The sequence below is a fragment of the Pezoporus wallicus genome, unplaced genomic scaffold, assembly GCF_028554395.1.
Source record: "Pezoporus wallicus isolate ANWC-B61680 ecotype Strahan unplaced genomic scaffold, APGP_CSIRO_Pwel_v1 scaffold_3294, whole genome shotgun sequence".
NCBI classification, from domain to species: domain Eukaryota; kingdom Metazoa; phylum Chordata; class Aves; order Psittaciformes; family Psittacidae; genus Pezoporus; species Pezoporus wallicus.
In genome coordinates this window covers 10272811-10287801 of record NW_026635478.1, presented here as the reverse complement: position 1 = coordinate 10287801, position 14991 = coordinate 10272811, and the positions used below count along the sequence as shown (strand labels likewise).

The 14991-nt window shown below is 37.4% G+C and overlaps 1 protein-coding gene across 3 annotated transcripts in view; it reads right to left on the bottom strand.

Moving 5' to 3' along the window:
* The window catches only part of PACSIN2 (protein kinase C and casein kinase substrate in neurons 2), a 56690-nt gene that overhangs the window by 25564 nt on the left and 16135 nt on the right, over positions 1 to 14991 (bottom strand). The gene's annotated exons all lie outside the window — the stretch shown is intronic.

Here is a 14991-nt window from a genome sequence, read left to right as displayed (position 1 = left end):
GATAATGGATTGTAAATGATGGTATGATACACTTATATACTGTTCCCACACGTGAAAAGTTAAAGGCTGCATGACAGAAGGTCTCCTTGAAGCTGACAACTGCTTTGCCTAGAAGTTCAAACTTCCACATGCAGTTTTACTGAATTATGTGACATGTTACCATACTATTTATTTTAGCATTTATCTTTTAGTAAAACAAACAAAGGGGGGGGAGGATCAAGTCCAAATTTTGATCTTTATTAAAAGTCATTACTTTAACAATTCAGACATTCTCACTTATACAGACACAGCTGCATGGAAGAAAAACATGATCTATCCTCATCAAAAGAGGTGACTGTAAAATACTGTTTATGGGAAAAAAAAAGAAAAAAGAAAAAAAATTAGGGCTCCCCTAAGCTAACATTTAAGGTGAGTATCAAACCCAGTACCAAGGCAAAAATTCAGGCACATCCACAAATGTGGTTTGTGCAGCAGAGACAAAAAGGTAGGAGAGGAAGGAAGCAGCTGCTTCCCACAACACACACATGCAAATCTCTGACTCATCTCTACAGATACTTCATCTGTAGAGTTCTCCTGCTTAGATTTCTCTTATCAACTTTGCTACAGCTACTGCCAGGGTTAAGTAGATTTTAACACCCCTTCTAGGAGGGGTATCTTCATCAGTAGGATGTAAGGTGAAACTCCCTCTTTTTTGCCCTATGAATTTCCTTAATGCCTCACGTGGTTTCCCTTAGTGCAAAAGGAAGAGCAGAAAACATCTACAAATCTGGCCTACCTTCCACCCTAGCGGTTATAACACACTGCTGACAGAAACAGCAGTGAAAGCTTCCACGGCCAAAGAGAATTTAACACTAAATTCTCATTTCTTGGACACTATGAAAATAACTGTAGGCATACACTGCTTGTTTGTACCAAAAACTAGCTACTGAAACAAAACAGTTGTTTGGACAGTTACAGCACAAACAAAACAAGACTGCTCGGGCTGAGAAGACAAGCTGTTTCTCCTGAACAGTTTTTCATCCAATTCATTTCCATAATGCAATTCACAGAAAGCTTAAATAACATGAACACTGAATACAGAACTGAAAACTACACCAGGAATATCAGTTGTTATATTTTTATTTTGAAATGATAGTCAAAAATACAGGAATGGTTCTGCAAAATGGCAACAACTAGAAAAGATGATCATCTATTGCGACAAAGAGTTTTAAAATGCCAGTGTAACAGTTATCTGCTTGTTAGGTTGTTAGTAACTGCCAAAAAAAGCCCCATTTCCACCTGTGCTTTTATTGAACCAAGAGTGTGTTAAAACACTACTCAATTGTCAGTTTCTCAGCATTACATCTTGACATGGAATGTGTTTTCCAGATAAATTTTGGCCCTTGCAATTCTAACACCACACCAATGTAAGCAAAGATCACATTTGTAAGCATTTATACTTTCCAACAGCCTTTCACTGACAGAATTAAGCAGCACAAGGAGGAAACAAAAGTGTGATAAACTTCCAACTAGTTGGATGAACTCAAAAGAATAGTTTGACATTAAACAGCCTTTTCTAAGGGTTTGTTTGTTTTAAAGTTTTCACAAAAATATAAAGTTACGAAGTGGTATCTTTAACCATAATTTCTGGTGTTTTATCTGATCAAAGGGAGACCTCAAGTTTAAAGACAAATTGTTAGATCAATAAACATTGTTTGCTAGATTCTGTAAACTGTTTGTGTTTTCTTGCCTTTTTCCCATTAAGGCAGCACTAACACACATATCACTCTCAAGCCAAGCAAGCTGTGGAAGCAAGTGTTTGACCAAGGCATGCCGTGCAGAACAAGGGGAGGAACAAGATGGCAGAGGTTCTCAGGAACCATTATAGCTGTTTTTCTTTAGCACACCGAAGTGTTTACTACCCTTTGAAAGAGATCAGGCAGACAACTGCGGCGTTCAGTGCCTTGGAAAAAGAAACTGTATGCAAAATTATAAACTTAAAGGAAAATTTCAGCAAGTCACCCATCCTCCTCCCCAAACCACACACGAAGTATTTTTGTCCCTCCAATTACAAAAACAAACTGGAGCAATAATACAGTGTCCACACACTACACCACTGCTGGAAATTTAATCTGAAAAGCTACATGGGAAAACTGGAAAAGCTGAAACAGAGGAACATTTTCTTAAGCGAGAGTACAGGTTGTGGGGACTTTTTCTTAAACTTTTATTCCGCCTCAACTAAAACTGCATAATACACAGAGCTATCCTTTTTTTCCATAAAGCATGAAAATGATCAGCACTCAGGAAATTCTGATGGGCTTAAGGTTTTTAAATGCCAAATACTATGCTGTGAGAAAGTATGAGCAAGCGTATTTAGGGAAATATTATGAAGTCATAGCAACAACTGGCACAAAAAAAAAAAAACCACTATTTGTACAGCACTACTTAAAAATAAACTGAATACTGAGATAGGAACATTAAGCAGTATGAGTCATACTACCCTCATGAAATAGAACTATTACAGCAGCCAGTCCTTTAGCACATTTTTTGTTAGGGCTTGGTTTTCCCATCCTTCAAGTGAATTTGTAGAGGTTTCACAATGAACGTTCACTGTACTTTGATTTGCAGGGTCTTCCATTTCACTATAAAAAGTAAACCTATGAACAACTAGGCTGTTAGTATGAAATCTGGGAAATTCAGACCAAGATTACAAAAGAGGAGTTCTGCACAGATTCTCTCTGCAAATGATCACCTGCATCTTACAAAGCTGGGGGCTCTCTGGTCAGCTACATTTCAGCAGAATGAAGAACTCCATTGGAAAGTACACTGCCAACACCTAGTTCCTATAGTTCCAGAGCAGTTTAGCTTCATCCACTCTGGCCTTTATCTACTCATTCCACGACTGCAGGCCCAACTCTTCAAGAGTACCTATACTGCCTTTTTCTTATCACTCAACCACCTGGCTGAGCAAGGAGCAGTGTGCTCTAGCAGTTTCCACCCACCTTCATAATGAAGGGTAAACCAGCTTATCAAGCAGGACAAATTATTACCAAGCTTGTGTTAAGATTTACTTGAGCAGGTGCATCAGTTTAGGTTTTCTTCCACACAGCTGCCAATTTTCACAAAACTGGTAAGAAATGTGTATCTATTAAAGATCTTCAATGAACAGAAGTCGCCTCTGGATCATGCTCTGTGCCTTTTCTTCAGCATGCTCTTGGCCAACACGAATGAATCTCGTAACTAGTACTTCTCAGGGTATTTTCTTCCTCTGTGTCAAAGAGCTTTGGAATTTCCACTGAAGCCCAAAATCTCAATATTTTATTAATCATCAAGTCCAAAGGGGTTAAAACAAGTTTTTACCTGTGGCACCACAGGCACATAGGCCACCATAGGTGAAGCAGCAGAGAAAGCTTTACCAGTTCAGAGCCCTTGTTGCCTATTGTCATAGAAAGTCCCAGCACACACCAGCTAAGAGAACTTATATAGGCTAAAAATAACCATGAAGTCCAACTGGAAGAAGTAACTGTATACTAAGTGGAACATGCTGTAATAGCTACAGAAACAGTGCAAACAAGCAAGGCTCAAGTTTCTTTACTTAGTGATTTTTAAGCAATTTTTGTAAATTAGGATACATTGATCTTGGACACAGGAAAATTGATCAATAAATAAATTAGAGGTTGTTTTTTTTTTAAAAAAAGCTTCCTCTTGAGGAACATACTAGCAATGCTATATGCTAGAGACCTTGAATTTCTTCTCTACTGCTAGTGTCCTACAGTGTGAAAAGAATTGCTATAAATATCCTGATGGCTTAACACATAAGGATTTAAAAAAAATTACTAACTAATAACGAGCAAGCAGCCCTTCAGATACCAACACAAATACATCTGAACAGAATATGCTGCCTCTACTCTCAAGAAGCTGGTTTTGCTGCTGTTACCTTGAAAGCAGCATACAAAAATCCTTCCTTCCTTCATGTTGAAATACTTGATTTTGTTTTCACTCCCTTTTTCTTCATGTGTCAGGTGGTAGAGGTTACCACAACACACAACCTGCACAAATCTACACAACAAATGCAGACTTTTAAAACGCTAAAATAATCCAGTGAATCCCAAAGCTTCTCTTAAAGTATTGTCTAACAGGAAGAGGAAGAAAAAACACTTAAAGATAACTGTTTATGCTCCCCAGCCCCCAGTAACAGATTAACTTGTTTGATGAACACTTACTGTGAAACAGGTAGGGTTGTTTGTTGAAAGACAGATTTTAAGATTCTGAACCTCCCTTGGAAGATGCTTGTTTTGGTTAGATACCTCATTATAATTCAAAAAGATAGTATTAAAACTTAAAAAAAAATACACATCTAATTAAGGTCTCAGCTCTGCTTACTGAATCCTATGATAAGAAATAACAGATTAAGAGTCCAATATTCTAACACAAAGAATGCCTGCAGATAAAACATTACTTCAATACTTGAAACCAAAAGACAACACCACACAACTTTGACCGGCGGGCCTGATCAACATTTCCCAATACGTACAACCCAGATGACAAACAGGAGACATGATTCCTTGTTCCTTACTTCCAGAACATCACACTTTCTAGAACAGAAAGAACTGACAGAGGTCCTCAGTGTCAATGTGACATAATACTTACCTCTTCCAATGAGTCTCTGCTGTACAGTGGGCTTCTTTAAAGCAAAGCAGTCACTAGTACTATGGGTCTAGGTGACAAACTGGTCTAACCACAGAATAACAGAATCATTCAAGCAGGGTCAGGCCAGGTTGCTCATGGCTCTATTCAGTCAGGCCTTGAAAACCTCCAGGGATGGAGGCTGCACAATCCCTCCATACAACCTATTTCCATCTTCAATTGTCCTCAAGGTGAGAGACAGAAGAAAATAAATTAATCCACACTTAGAAAAACAAATGATGTGTCCAGCTATTAATATTATCCTTGTGCTGTCTCTAAGGACTCTACAGAAGCAAGCTCACAGTCAGTCTACCAGCATCTAGAAGAGAAAAGCAGCTGGTCACATTACCTTTTAAACTTATTTTTGTAACACCAGGACTTGTCAGTATGGATCTGACTCAGCAGGATTCCAAAGTTTCACAACTAGGGAGTGAAATACTTATGCATAAGGACACCACTCAACTTGGATTAGCTGCTCATAAAAACTTTCAGCTACACTATTTTCCCTTATTACTCAATGAGGTCTCAGGTTTCGTTCCCCACAGAATAGGAAGGAAACAGGACTTCATTGTACAGAAACAAACATATCCTATGCTTTAAGTGCAAACTATTGTGGTTTGTTACAAAGTGTAGCTACCATGAATATGCTGTACCTTGTATTCCCCGTTTATACAAAGCAATTTGACACAGTTTCCTTATCTATTCCATCCAAAGAACGTGCTCTATAAGAGTTCCCAGTTTCTTCATGGTTGCAATTTGTTTACCCTTTGCATAGAGCAAATTAAGTGACACAACTTTTTTAGCAATATTATGAAATCACGTACCAAAACCTGTTAAGAATCACAGCTGTTGACACTGAAAAGTCCATAAATTAATAGAACAAATAACTACAGGAAAAAAGATCACTTTGGTTTACACATTCACATGCCACCAAATAATTCCAGCCCTTATGTGCATGGAACAAATGCATCAAACCATGATTATTCACCACTACTCAGTGCTGTGAACTCTTCTAATTGCAATCAGTAGACATTAGTGCATGTTATTAATAGAAGTCAGACCTTAGACTTTCAAAGACAGAGTCTCAAACCAATTACTTTGGCCTAATTCTTATTCTTCAATCTATAAAATATGGAGAATAGCACCTTTTTTTAGAGATTTAAGAAAATCCCTTAGTCTCCACCAAGAAAACAATTACAACAACAAGTACCAGAAAAAGTCCATAAAAGGAAATTGAATCACCAGGCATTCAGCCTGGATGTTAAAGTTAACATGTGCCAAAGGACCTTCTGAAAGAAGCTGACAGCAACCCATTTGTTGAACCCTATATCCTGAGCACTAAAAGGAAGGAATCTAGGAAATACATGCTGTTACAAACTGTCTAAGCTTATTTCCTATTAGGCACACTCCTCTGAGAACTGCAGCAATATTTATTCTTATGTTTGCTAGTTTGAATACTCGAGTACGTTGCCACCTGGGCATTTTTCAGTTACCAAACAACAGAAAATGACATTAAATAGTAATAAGCTACTAGGTCGTACAAGTGATTCATAACTGTAAGATAACTAGAGATTCCTTGCACTTCTGTGACCTGGAGGCTGCAGGAAAAAGAACAAGCAGCAGCCAGAAGCTGATAGGAACTGGGAGGGAGGGAGGGGAGGGGCATATGAGCCACCAGGGCAAGAGGGACAATGATGGGAGTGGGGTAGGGGGGGAGTCACCTGGCTTCGACATAAGGACAGCATGCTTCTGGTGAAATCAAGCTTTCTTGATTAAATAGTTTGTGAGGATTGGTTTTTTTTTTAATGACCATCACTGCACAATGTTAACTGGTTAAACTTGGAAGTTGATTCCCATGAACATGTTCTGATACGATTTTTCCTGTGCCTTAAATGTCTAAGGAAAAAATCAATTGCAAAGAAGTCTGAGGAATTATGATTCATATCAACAAAAATGCAGACTTTGAAGATTAAGTTCAGAGCCCTTAAAATTATTATTTCAGTGACAGAAGTGCACACTATTTTCAACTCCAGCTGAAGTACCACTGAGCAAATCCTCAGCTTTGCAAATTTAGTTCCACAGGTGACTAGGTACTGCAGGAGATATATCAAACTACTGACTCAACAGTACAAGCATTTAAGAATAATAAAACTTAAATTTCATTAAGTCAAAATTTTAGCATGCCAGAATTTCTGAAGTACTGTTTAGTGCTTTTTCCCCTCCTGTATCCCCTCTTGTCTGTAGCAACCAATGAACTTCAAGTTATGGATTATTAAGCATCATACAAATGACAGAAAAATGCCTGCAGAGATTACATGGAGTACTACACAGAGACAATGAGTCATCTTTTGCCTTTCCAACCTAGTACTGAAGTCATGCTTGTTGCTAAAGAATATCTCCATGAATTTAAGTGTCATTAAAAGGAAAAAATGTTATTACTTTGAGTGTTTTAACAAGGACATACTTTTGTATGTATTCTTTACTAAAAACTGTGCACTTGCTTTCATAGTTTGGGAGACAGACATCATTTAAAATACAAGATACTGTGAATAAAACGTGATACTTACTGTGTCCTCAAGTAGTGAATAAGATCTCAAATTACTTAATACACTGCAAGGTACTTCCTTCTGTATCATTGTTAGGCCTATGCAGAAGGCCAAAACAGGACCTTCAACTCAAGATGAAGACAGAAATGAGGTGTATTAACCTTTTTTCTAACATGGGAGCATTTTCACCTTTCATTACAAATTTTAAATTACGGATAGGTTAAGTAGGTTTCATCCATTTTCTACTTTTCAAAAATGTAATATTTTTGAATATCATCCTGTTTTAAGAAAGGAAACGTAAACAAGTTAAATGATCGTGTGTGCATAGCTGCCACAAATTCTGTCAGAAGTACGAGAAGAATATGTAATCCAAAATAAAGGTTTTATGAAATATACCATATTCCCAGCACTTACAAAAGCTTCAGATATTCATTTAAGAGAAACTTTGATGATCTTGCCTAACATTTGAATTCTGAAACAACGCTTAGGTGATTCTTCTCACACAAAGGAACTCCAGTTTCAACCATTTTTAAAAAACCTCAGTAGTATCAGTATTTACATACAGAAAGAGAGCAGAAGACCACCATAGTTAAGAATTCAACCATGTCTGCTAAAAAGCAATTGAAGTGTACCTTTTTAAAAACACACCCTTATGTTCTCAAGGGATAGCAGCAATACCATTTCAAAAGTGTAGAGGCCAGGTTTAATTTTCTGCTTAAAAAGACAAACACCAGTGCCAAGCTATGACGTGCATTTAAATTAACCTGCAAGACAGCCATTAGGGGTTCTGAGCAAATTTATCTAGCGCTTCAGCAGCCAAAAAGCTTAATTTTCTTTTATAATTTCCCTCAGTAGTGTATGTGATGCATACACAGTATAAAAGGAATTGTTAAATTATTATATATTAGACAACATAATTTGTTTCATAAAGAACTCAAATTAACCCTTATTTAGTACTTGTTTTTTAGGTTAAGGTATTCCACATAGGTTTTTAAAATCTTACATTAACATTACTTTTAAAAAAAAAAAAAATCTTAAAATTAAGAGAAATCTGAACTCACTACAGAAATTAGCTGGAGCCTAAGGATCAGCTATTTCATTTTACCCAACTGGAGAATAAAAACACCTCATCTGTTCGTATACTATGTGTTGTGGTTTAAACCGAGTCAGGTAACTTGTTCACTCACTCCCCCCTCTTCTTTCCCTCCCCCTACTCCCCGAGGGACGGAGAGGAGAATCGAAAAGAATGCAACTCCCACAGGTTGAGATAAGAACAGTTCAGTAACTAAGGTATAACACAGATCACTACTGCTACCACCAATAATAACAATGATAAAGGAAATAACAAGGGAAGAGAATACAACACCTCACCACCAGTTGACCGATAACTCGCCCCCCCCAGCCCCAACCAAGCACCGACCGATACCTCCTCCAACCCCGCAGTCTCCCAGCCCTTCCGGCTAACTCCCAGTTACATCCTGGGCATGACGTGCTGTGGTATGGAATACCTCTTTGGTCAGTTTGGGTCAGGTGTCCTGTCTCTGCTTCCTCCTGGCTTCCCCTCCTCCCTGGCAGAGCATGAGGCTCACAAAGTCCTTGGCCAAACCAAAACATCGCTATCAGCTCTGTTCCCAGGCCGAAAGTCAAAACACAACACTGCACCAGCTACCAAGAAGGAGAAACATGACTGCTACTGCTGAACCCAGGACACTATGCTCTAAAAATTACTATCTTCAATTTAGAGTAGCTTTGACAAGATACAACTCTGTATAGTGTGTTTCCTGAATCAACAGCACTTCCTGGCAAATTAATTCTCCCTACTGAAATCGTTCTTAGCAGCACTACTTTCGGCATTCTCCTGCACAAGAAAAAGGCAAATTTAGCAACACATCTGAAGCTGAAGTCAGGGTGACCTTGATACAAGAAAAGAAAGTAGTTACTAAGTCACATGAAAAGGTCCAAACCATAACCCTTATGTCTTCGCTTCTGTATGTTGCAGAATATGTATCTTACCACAAACTCTTGTATATTAATCTGTAGCCACTGAAGGAAGATAACTGTTCCCCAAATTCTCCCTCCAAATTTTTCAGACTGGTTTCTATATTAACTGCTCTTAGAAACATAAAGGAAACATTGTAAAATAATGGATTTTAAAATTAAAGGACTGTAATCAGGATAAAAAAAAACTACCAAAAAACACCAAAACCCAAAATAAACTCAATCTGAAAAAAGCCTGTCACAAGATCATGTTATAATGAATAAGACTATTACATTGTTTTGCAAACAGACTGATCCTGGTTTCAATCAATATTTAGTTTTTGAAACAACCTCCAGAGGTGTGCTGTCCTGTTGAGTACTGAGTACTACCTGCAGATTCTTTGGGCAATAAGGAAAAATGCAAGACAAAGTAGATTTGAATAGTATTCTTCATTGACATGAGGTACAAAATCTAACCATAAGAATTCTCCTGTTCCTGTTGAGATGCACAGAAAAGCAGAGACATAAGAGAACAATTTCAGAGTAGACTGGTCACAACACACTTGTGTTTTATGTTTTAAACCTGCAACACTGGTTTGTGTTGGGTTTGCGCTTTTCATTTTGTATAAAGAAATTTCCCATTCTGAAGACATGCTGTTTGAATTTGAAATCCAGGAAAGGGCTGTATGGTAGAGCTGTAAGGCCTACACATTGTGCTGTCTAGCATAACATTAAGTGGTTGTTCTCTAATTAATCTTTAAGACTTATTTCTTTCAGAGCTTTAGGTCTTCCTAATCAAGGAAAAATTCACATTAACATTTTCTTCACTGTAGAAAAAAAGGCATACCAAAATTGGCTTCAAGTAGATTTTGCCAAAGCAAACAAAAATCCCACCTGAACGACTAAAAATTAAACAATTAAAATAGCATCTTTGATCTTTCAAGTTTAAAAAAAAAAAAAAAAGAGGTTTCCATTATTTCTATTTCAGCAATTAAAATGTTAAAGTGCGGGAAAAACTTCAATATAATTTACTAATTTCAGTTTCATAGTGTTCATGACATCACCCACTAATTCACAAGTCAAAGCCTCCTAAAAGGAAACTAATCACAATATTCTGGCATTCTCCCTAAATAAATATGCCTTTAGGTTTGTTTCAAAGAAGCAGGAAGGGGACACAAGACCACATGCCTTCAATTCGCAAATTATACTCAGTAGTAAGCATTTAGTTAGCAAGTGTTGTGCAGAGGAGTAGTAGTGATGTATTCTCCAGCAGAGAAAACACAGAACAGCATTTACAGCTGCACTGACAGAGCAGCTGCATAGAAAGCTGACATGTATACAACTGTTCTAAAATGGCATATAATTAAGAAGCAAAATAGAATGTTAGAAGAAGCACTGCCTCAGACATCAAAACTTTCTCAAGATAAGAAGTGCCATGTGGTCCTTCTTCTGTGGACACATAAGTACCACACAACATGAACGCTGGTGTACTTGAAAACAGAAAATAGGAAATCCCACAAAAGTACATAAATAAAAAGTAATACAATAACCATTCTAGAAAGAAAGATGCGTGTTTAAACAGCAGACTGCAGGAGCCCAGAACCATAATTTCAAACGCGATCAAACAGTCTTAAATTCAAACATCGCAAAATTCTACATTCACCTGGCCAAAACAAAAAACTCTCTTATCATCTATCACATGGTATAGTAAATTTTTGGTAGGAAAAAAAAAAAAAGCAACTATAAGAGTTCTCTGGCAAGTCATTCAATATAATGCTTGCAAAATACTTACCCTAAAAGACATGCCTTAATTCACCTGCATTTTTTTCTAAATACAGCGTTCAGCAACCTAAGTGCGTGGATAGCTGCAGTACCTGCACAGCTTTGCCTAACCTCAGTTTCCACAAACAGAATTCTCTCATCAGAGCATACTTCTTCATTTCCTGTGGGCTGATGAAAACCTTGTAGCTCTAGCTAAGGTCATTTATTACCCCCCACACCCACTGCAGCACTCAAACCAACACAAGGTTTTCAGTCACACACATTTCTAATGGTTCCATATAGCTGTAAAGTCAAATATTCAGATATACTATAATCTTTAGGAAAGACCACAGGTACCCATATTAAGGGAAGGTATTTTTAGTCATACAGCTGGTTCGATGAAGAGCACTGTTTTTAAATACCTCAGTGAAACATGTAGGCACATTTTGCAGATGCGTCACTTAGGAAACAGCTGTGGTGCTCCGGTGTCTCATAGTCAAAAGCTGTAATTTTCCATCTCAGGAAATATGGGGCTGTGATGTTAAGTAATGAAATACTGAGGTGCACTGAACAGAAGCACATCTAAACCCTTAAATTATGGTGAAACAAGACAGTCTTCCTGAATCTAAAGGTTGTACTGGGGAGCTACTGTTCTTTACTTCGAGAAAGAAGCAGGTTAGAGACCTCATCTGAGCTAAACCTACCCCTGGGACTGTCTCAAACAGATATTTGTTTCCAAAGACTAAAGGACTATCACATACTGTAATATATGTACTAACAATGTCAGCATGTGTTACCTTGTATTATCATTAGAGAGATACAGATGATTATGCTTGGCAGAAACTAGTAAGCCTGATTGGGGCAGGGGAAGCTAGCTGCACAGGTGGACCCAGGCAAACCTGTGCATTTTCAAGTGTAAAGTTAATTTTTCTGTCACTTTTTTGAAATGAAAAGAAAAAAAAAACAAAATGGGGAGTGATAGTTTTGTTACAACGGAAAAAGTAAAAGGCACAAACAAAACTAGATTTTCCTATACAGTTGCAGATGACATTACTGAAGACGATAAAGACTACAAGACCTAGTAAAATAACTCAAGTTTCTCAGACCACAATGTGCTCACATTATACTTAAAACAGTGCCAAAGCATCACATTTCACATAGATATCTCTATAGCTGAATAGATTCTCTACTAGTCAAAACTGCCAGCTTTATAGGATAGCTACTCAACACATGCACAGTAAAAGAAATAACATTAACACCAGAAACATTTTGCTAGTATAGCTTTTGTTCAAGGGACCAACCTAAGCTAGTACAGAACTATACCCTAGGACCCTTACTAAAGCGGAAATGAAATAATTGTTGGCTTAGTTCAGAGCTGTGAAAACAGCTCTAAACAGTAGTTTCGATTACTACCAATTCTTTCTGCAGCCATTATCCCCTCACTCTCCTTCCTCTGCTGACAAAAAGCAGGGCAAATCATCATGCAACACTGCTCAATTCTCAAAATACATCCAAGGGTAGTTTGAGTATTTGGAGAAAACACTACCAATGTAAAAACTGCTAATGAAGATACCCGTACAATTTAAAGCAAAATTTTTGTCTGTTATCACTGTCATGTAAGCCTTACACATCAGCAATGTCACTTCTGCAACTGATACAGAATTTATACACCTCTGCAGAATGCAATTCATAAACGTAGACAGAAAACAACAGCAGGCACACTTAGCTTCAACTATCCTTCTTTCCTGTAAGTTAGACAACCAATTATTCTTTTAGGAACAAGAAAAGATCTGTTCAAGTGTTTCAAAATCAATGCTATACTGTAACAGTACAAAAGACCATGTGACAGTATTTTATATTTCAGATTAAGTAAGATTAATTCAGATTTTAAAGCAAACTGAATCCAGCTTCTAAAGAACAGTTAGGAGCATTTAAATGGTTTGCTTGTCTTAAGGTGGAGGAGAAGGCTGCTTAATACTTAGTTTCATTAACATGGCCACTGAAAAAAGAAACTCTTGAATTGTGTTTAAACAGATTTTCAGCTCAGTGAATCTGAGGTAAACTTTAGCCAGGAGTCCTCATGTCTCTAGGCAATTTAATTTTCTGGTCCTGAAATGTCAATTACTGCAACAAGACCTTTACTTACCACTCAGTAATCTACACACGAGGGGCTGCTGACCCATCAGAATTAAATATTCCCTAAAATTTATTTTAATAAATAACAAACTGACTCCTTCTCATGTACTAAACTCATTGGTCTAAGCTAGCTGGAAGTATCACTTAAGTATTAAGGTCACTGATCTCATTTTATGGCCTTCCTTGTATACATAATTTGACAAGCTAAGCTAGAAGTTCTTTCTGTGCGTGTGGGGGGGTTTGTGTTTTAAAAACCACATGCAGTACAGTTAAACATATTTTAACCCTAACATAACTGAAAATCTATAAAGTCTTCAGTGTGCAAAACAAGGCACTGCTTTAAAAAGCTCATATGAGATTGAGGTTAGGCAAAAAAGAATGTGGAAGTTTATCTTGAGAACCAAAGACTTCACTAATCTTATTAAAGGTTTAAAAAAAAACCCAACCAAACCAACAACACACCCCAAAACCCCCCACACACAACAGAGTGGCCAGTCTTCCTCATGATTGTCAGAGATCAGGATATACATTATTTGACCTTATACAGCTCTCAAACACAAAAAATCAGTCAAATGTAGAATCCCTAAATGCGATAATGTGAAGTGAATGCTTAATTTGGTCAACTAGCCTCAGAAATCCTGACTGGTCTTTTCTACCCTTCTCCTGCTTTTCAAGAAAAGGAAAGTTTTTTATGCTGTTTTCAAGTAATGCTTGACTGAAGTACAAGTAGGTCAGCCATCTACTCTACAACCTAATCGGACTGAAGTTCAAGGAAACTGGGACAAGAGGCCCCAGTAGCTACCAGCTCTTGCACTTGCAATTACCGATGTGTTTTTTCATTTAATAAGGCTGTGCCATCACTGACTATGGAGCATTAAACAACAGCCTTTGACCTGCATCTCAGCAACAATTTCAAAACAGATTTTAGTGCTCTCTCAAGATTAGAGTCTGAAAAACCCTAGTGTCAAAAATTCAAACATACAAGACTACTTTTTAAAATATATACAGTCTAGATCCAAAGCAGATCAAAGTATTGAAGCCCAGTCACTAAAAGCACGTAATACACAAATTACTTTTTCTGTCAAACACGCTCCTGAGTAGTTTCAGCATTTTTAATGGTTCCACAATGATTCTTAAAACCAGAATCAACTGCTACTAAATGTAGAATTATACACCTTTTTTGCTTCATGCATTAACTTAATCAAAATTCATCTCAGTAAGCTCTACGCTCACAAACCAGTGGTATCCTAATAATCGTAACAGCTGAGAAAAGAAGGCACCAGTAGCTTCAGAATGAAGAGATCAAATTTCTTAAGCTATTTCATCTACTGCAAATCAGTCTACACATTGTAATCAAACTGAAAAACTGCATAACATTAGACTCCAGAAAGTCTGGAGTCATTACACTCAACTGCAACATCCCATCTTCAATTAAAATAGAATTGCTATTTTTGCATGATGCATTGTAACATGAAGCAGTCAAAACAGAAAAGGTTAGTATCATGGAATAAAATCATTCTGGAATTAAAATATCAAACTTGCACATACACAGAAAGAATGGCTAAAGTGAAACCTCCAAAATGTACTTCATGCATAAACCATATCACTTATATGCACACACATAGAGAAAACCAACCAGGAAAGGAAAATTATTCTCCTCAGTATTACAGAGTTTTTGTGCCATTAGCCTAAATCTACGCTTAACACACTGGGAATTTCCAGCAGTCGTATAAAAGGTGCCACCAGGGTCCACCTTCAACTCAAGATTTTACTAACTAGCTAGTGTTCTTGTGCTTATGAATTCAGCTTGAATGTCTGAACAGATTACATACCACATTTGTCTTCCAAGATTTGAATGCACTGTAGTTGAGCCGACAGCTGGGATGGTATCACCATGTTTATTTCA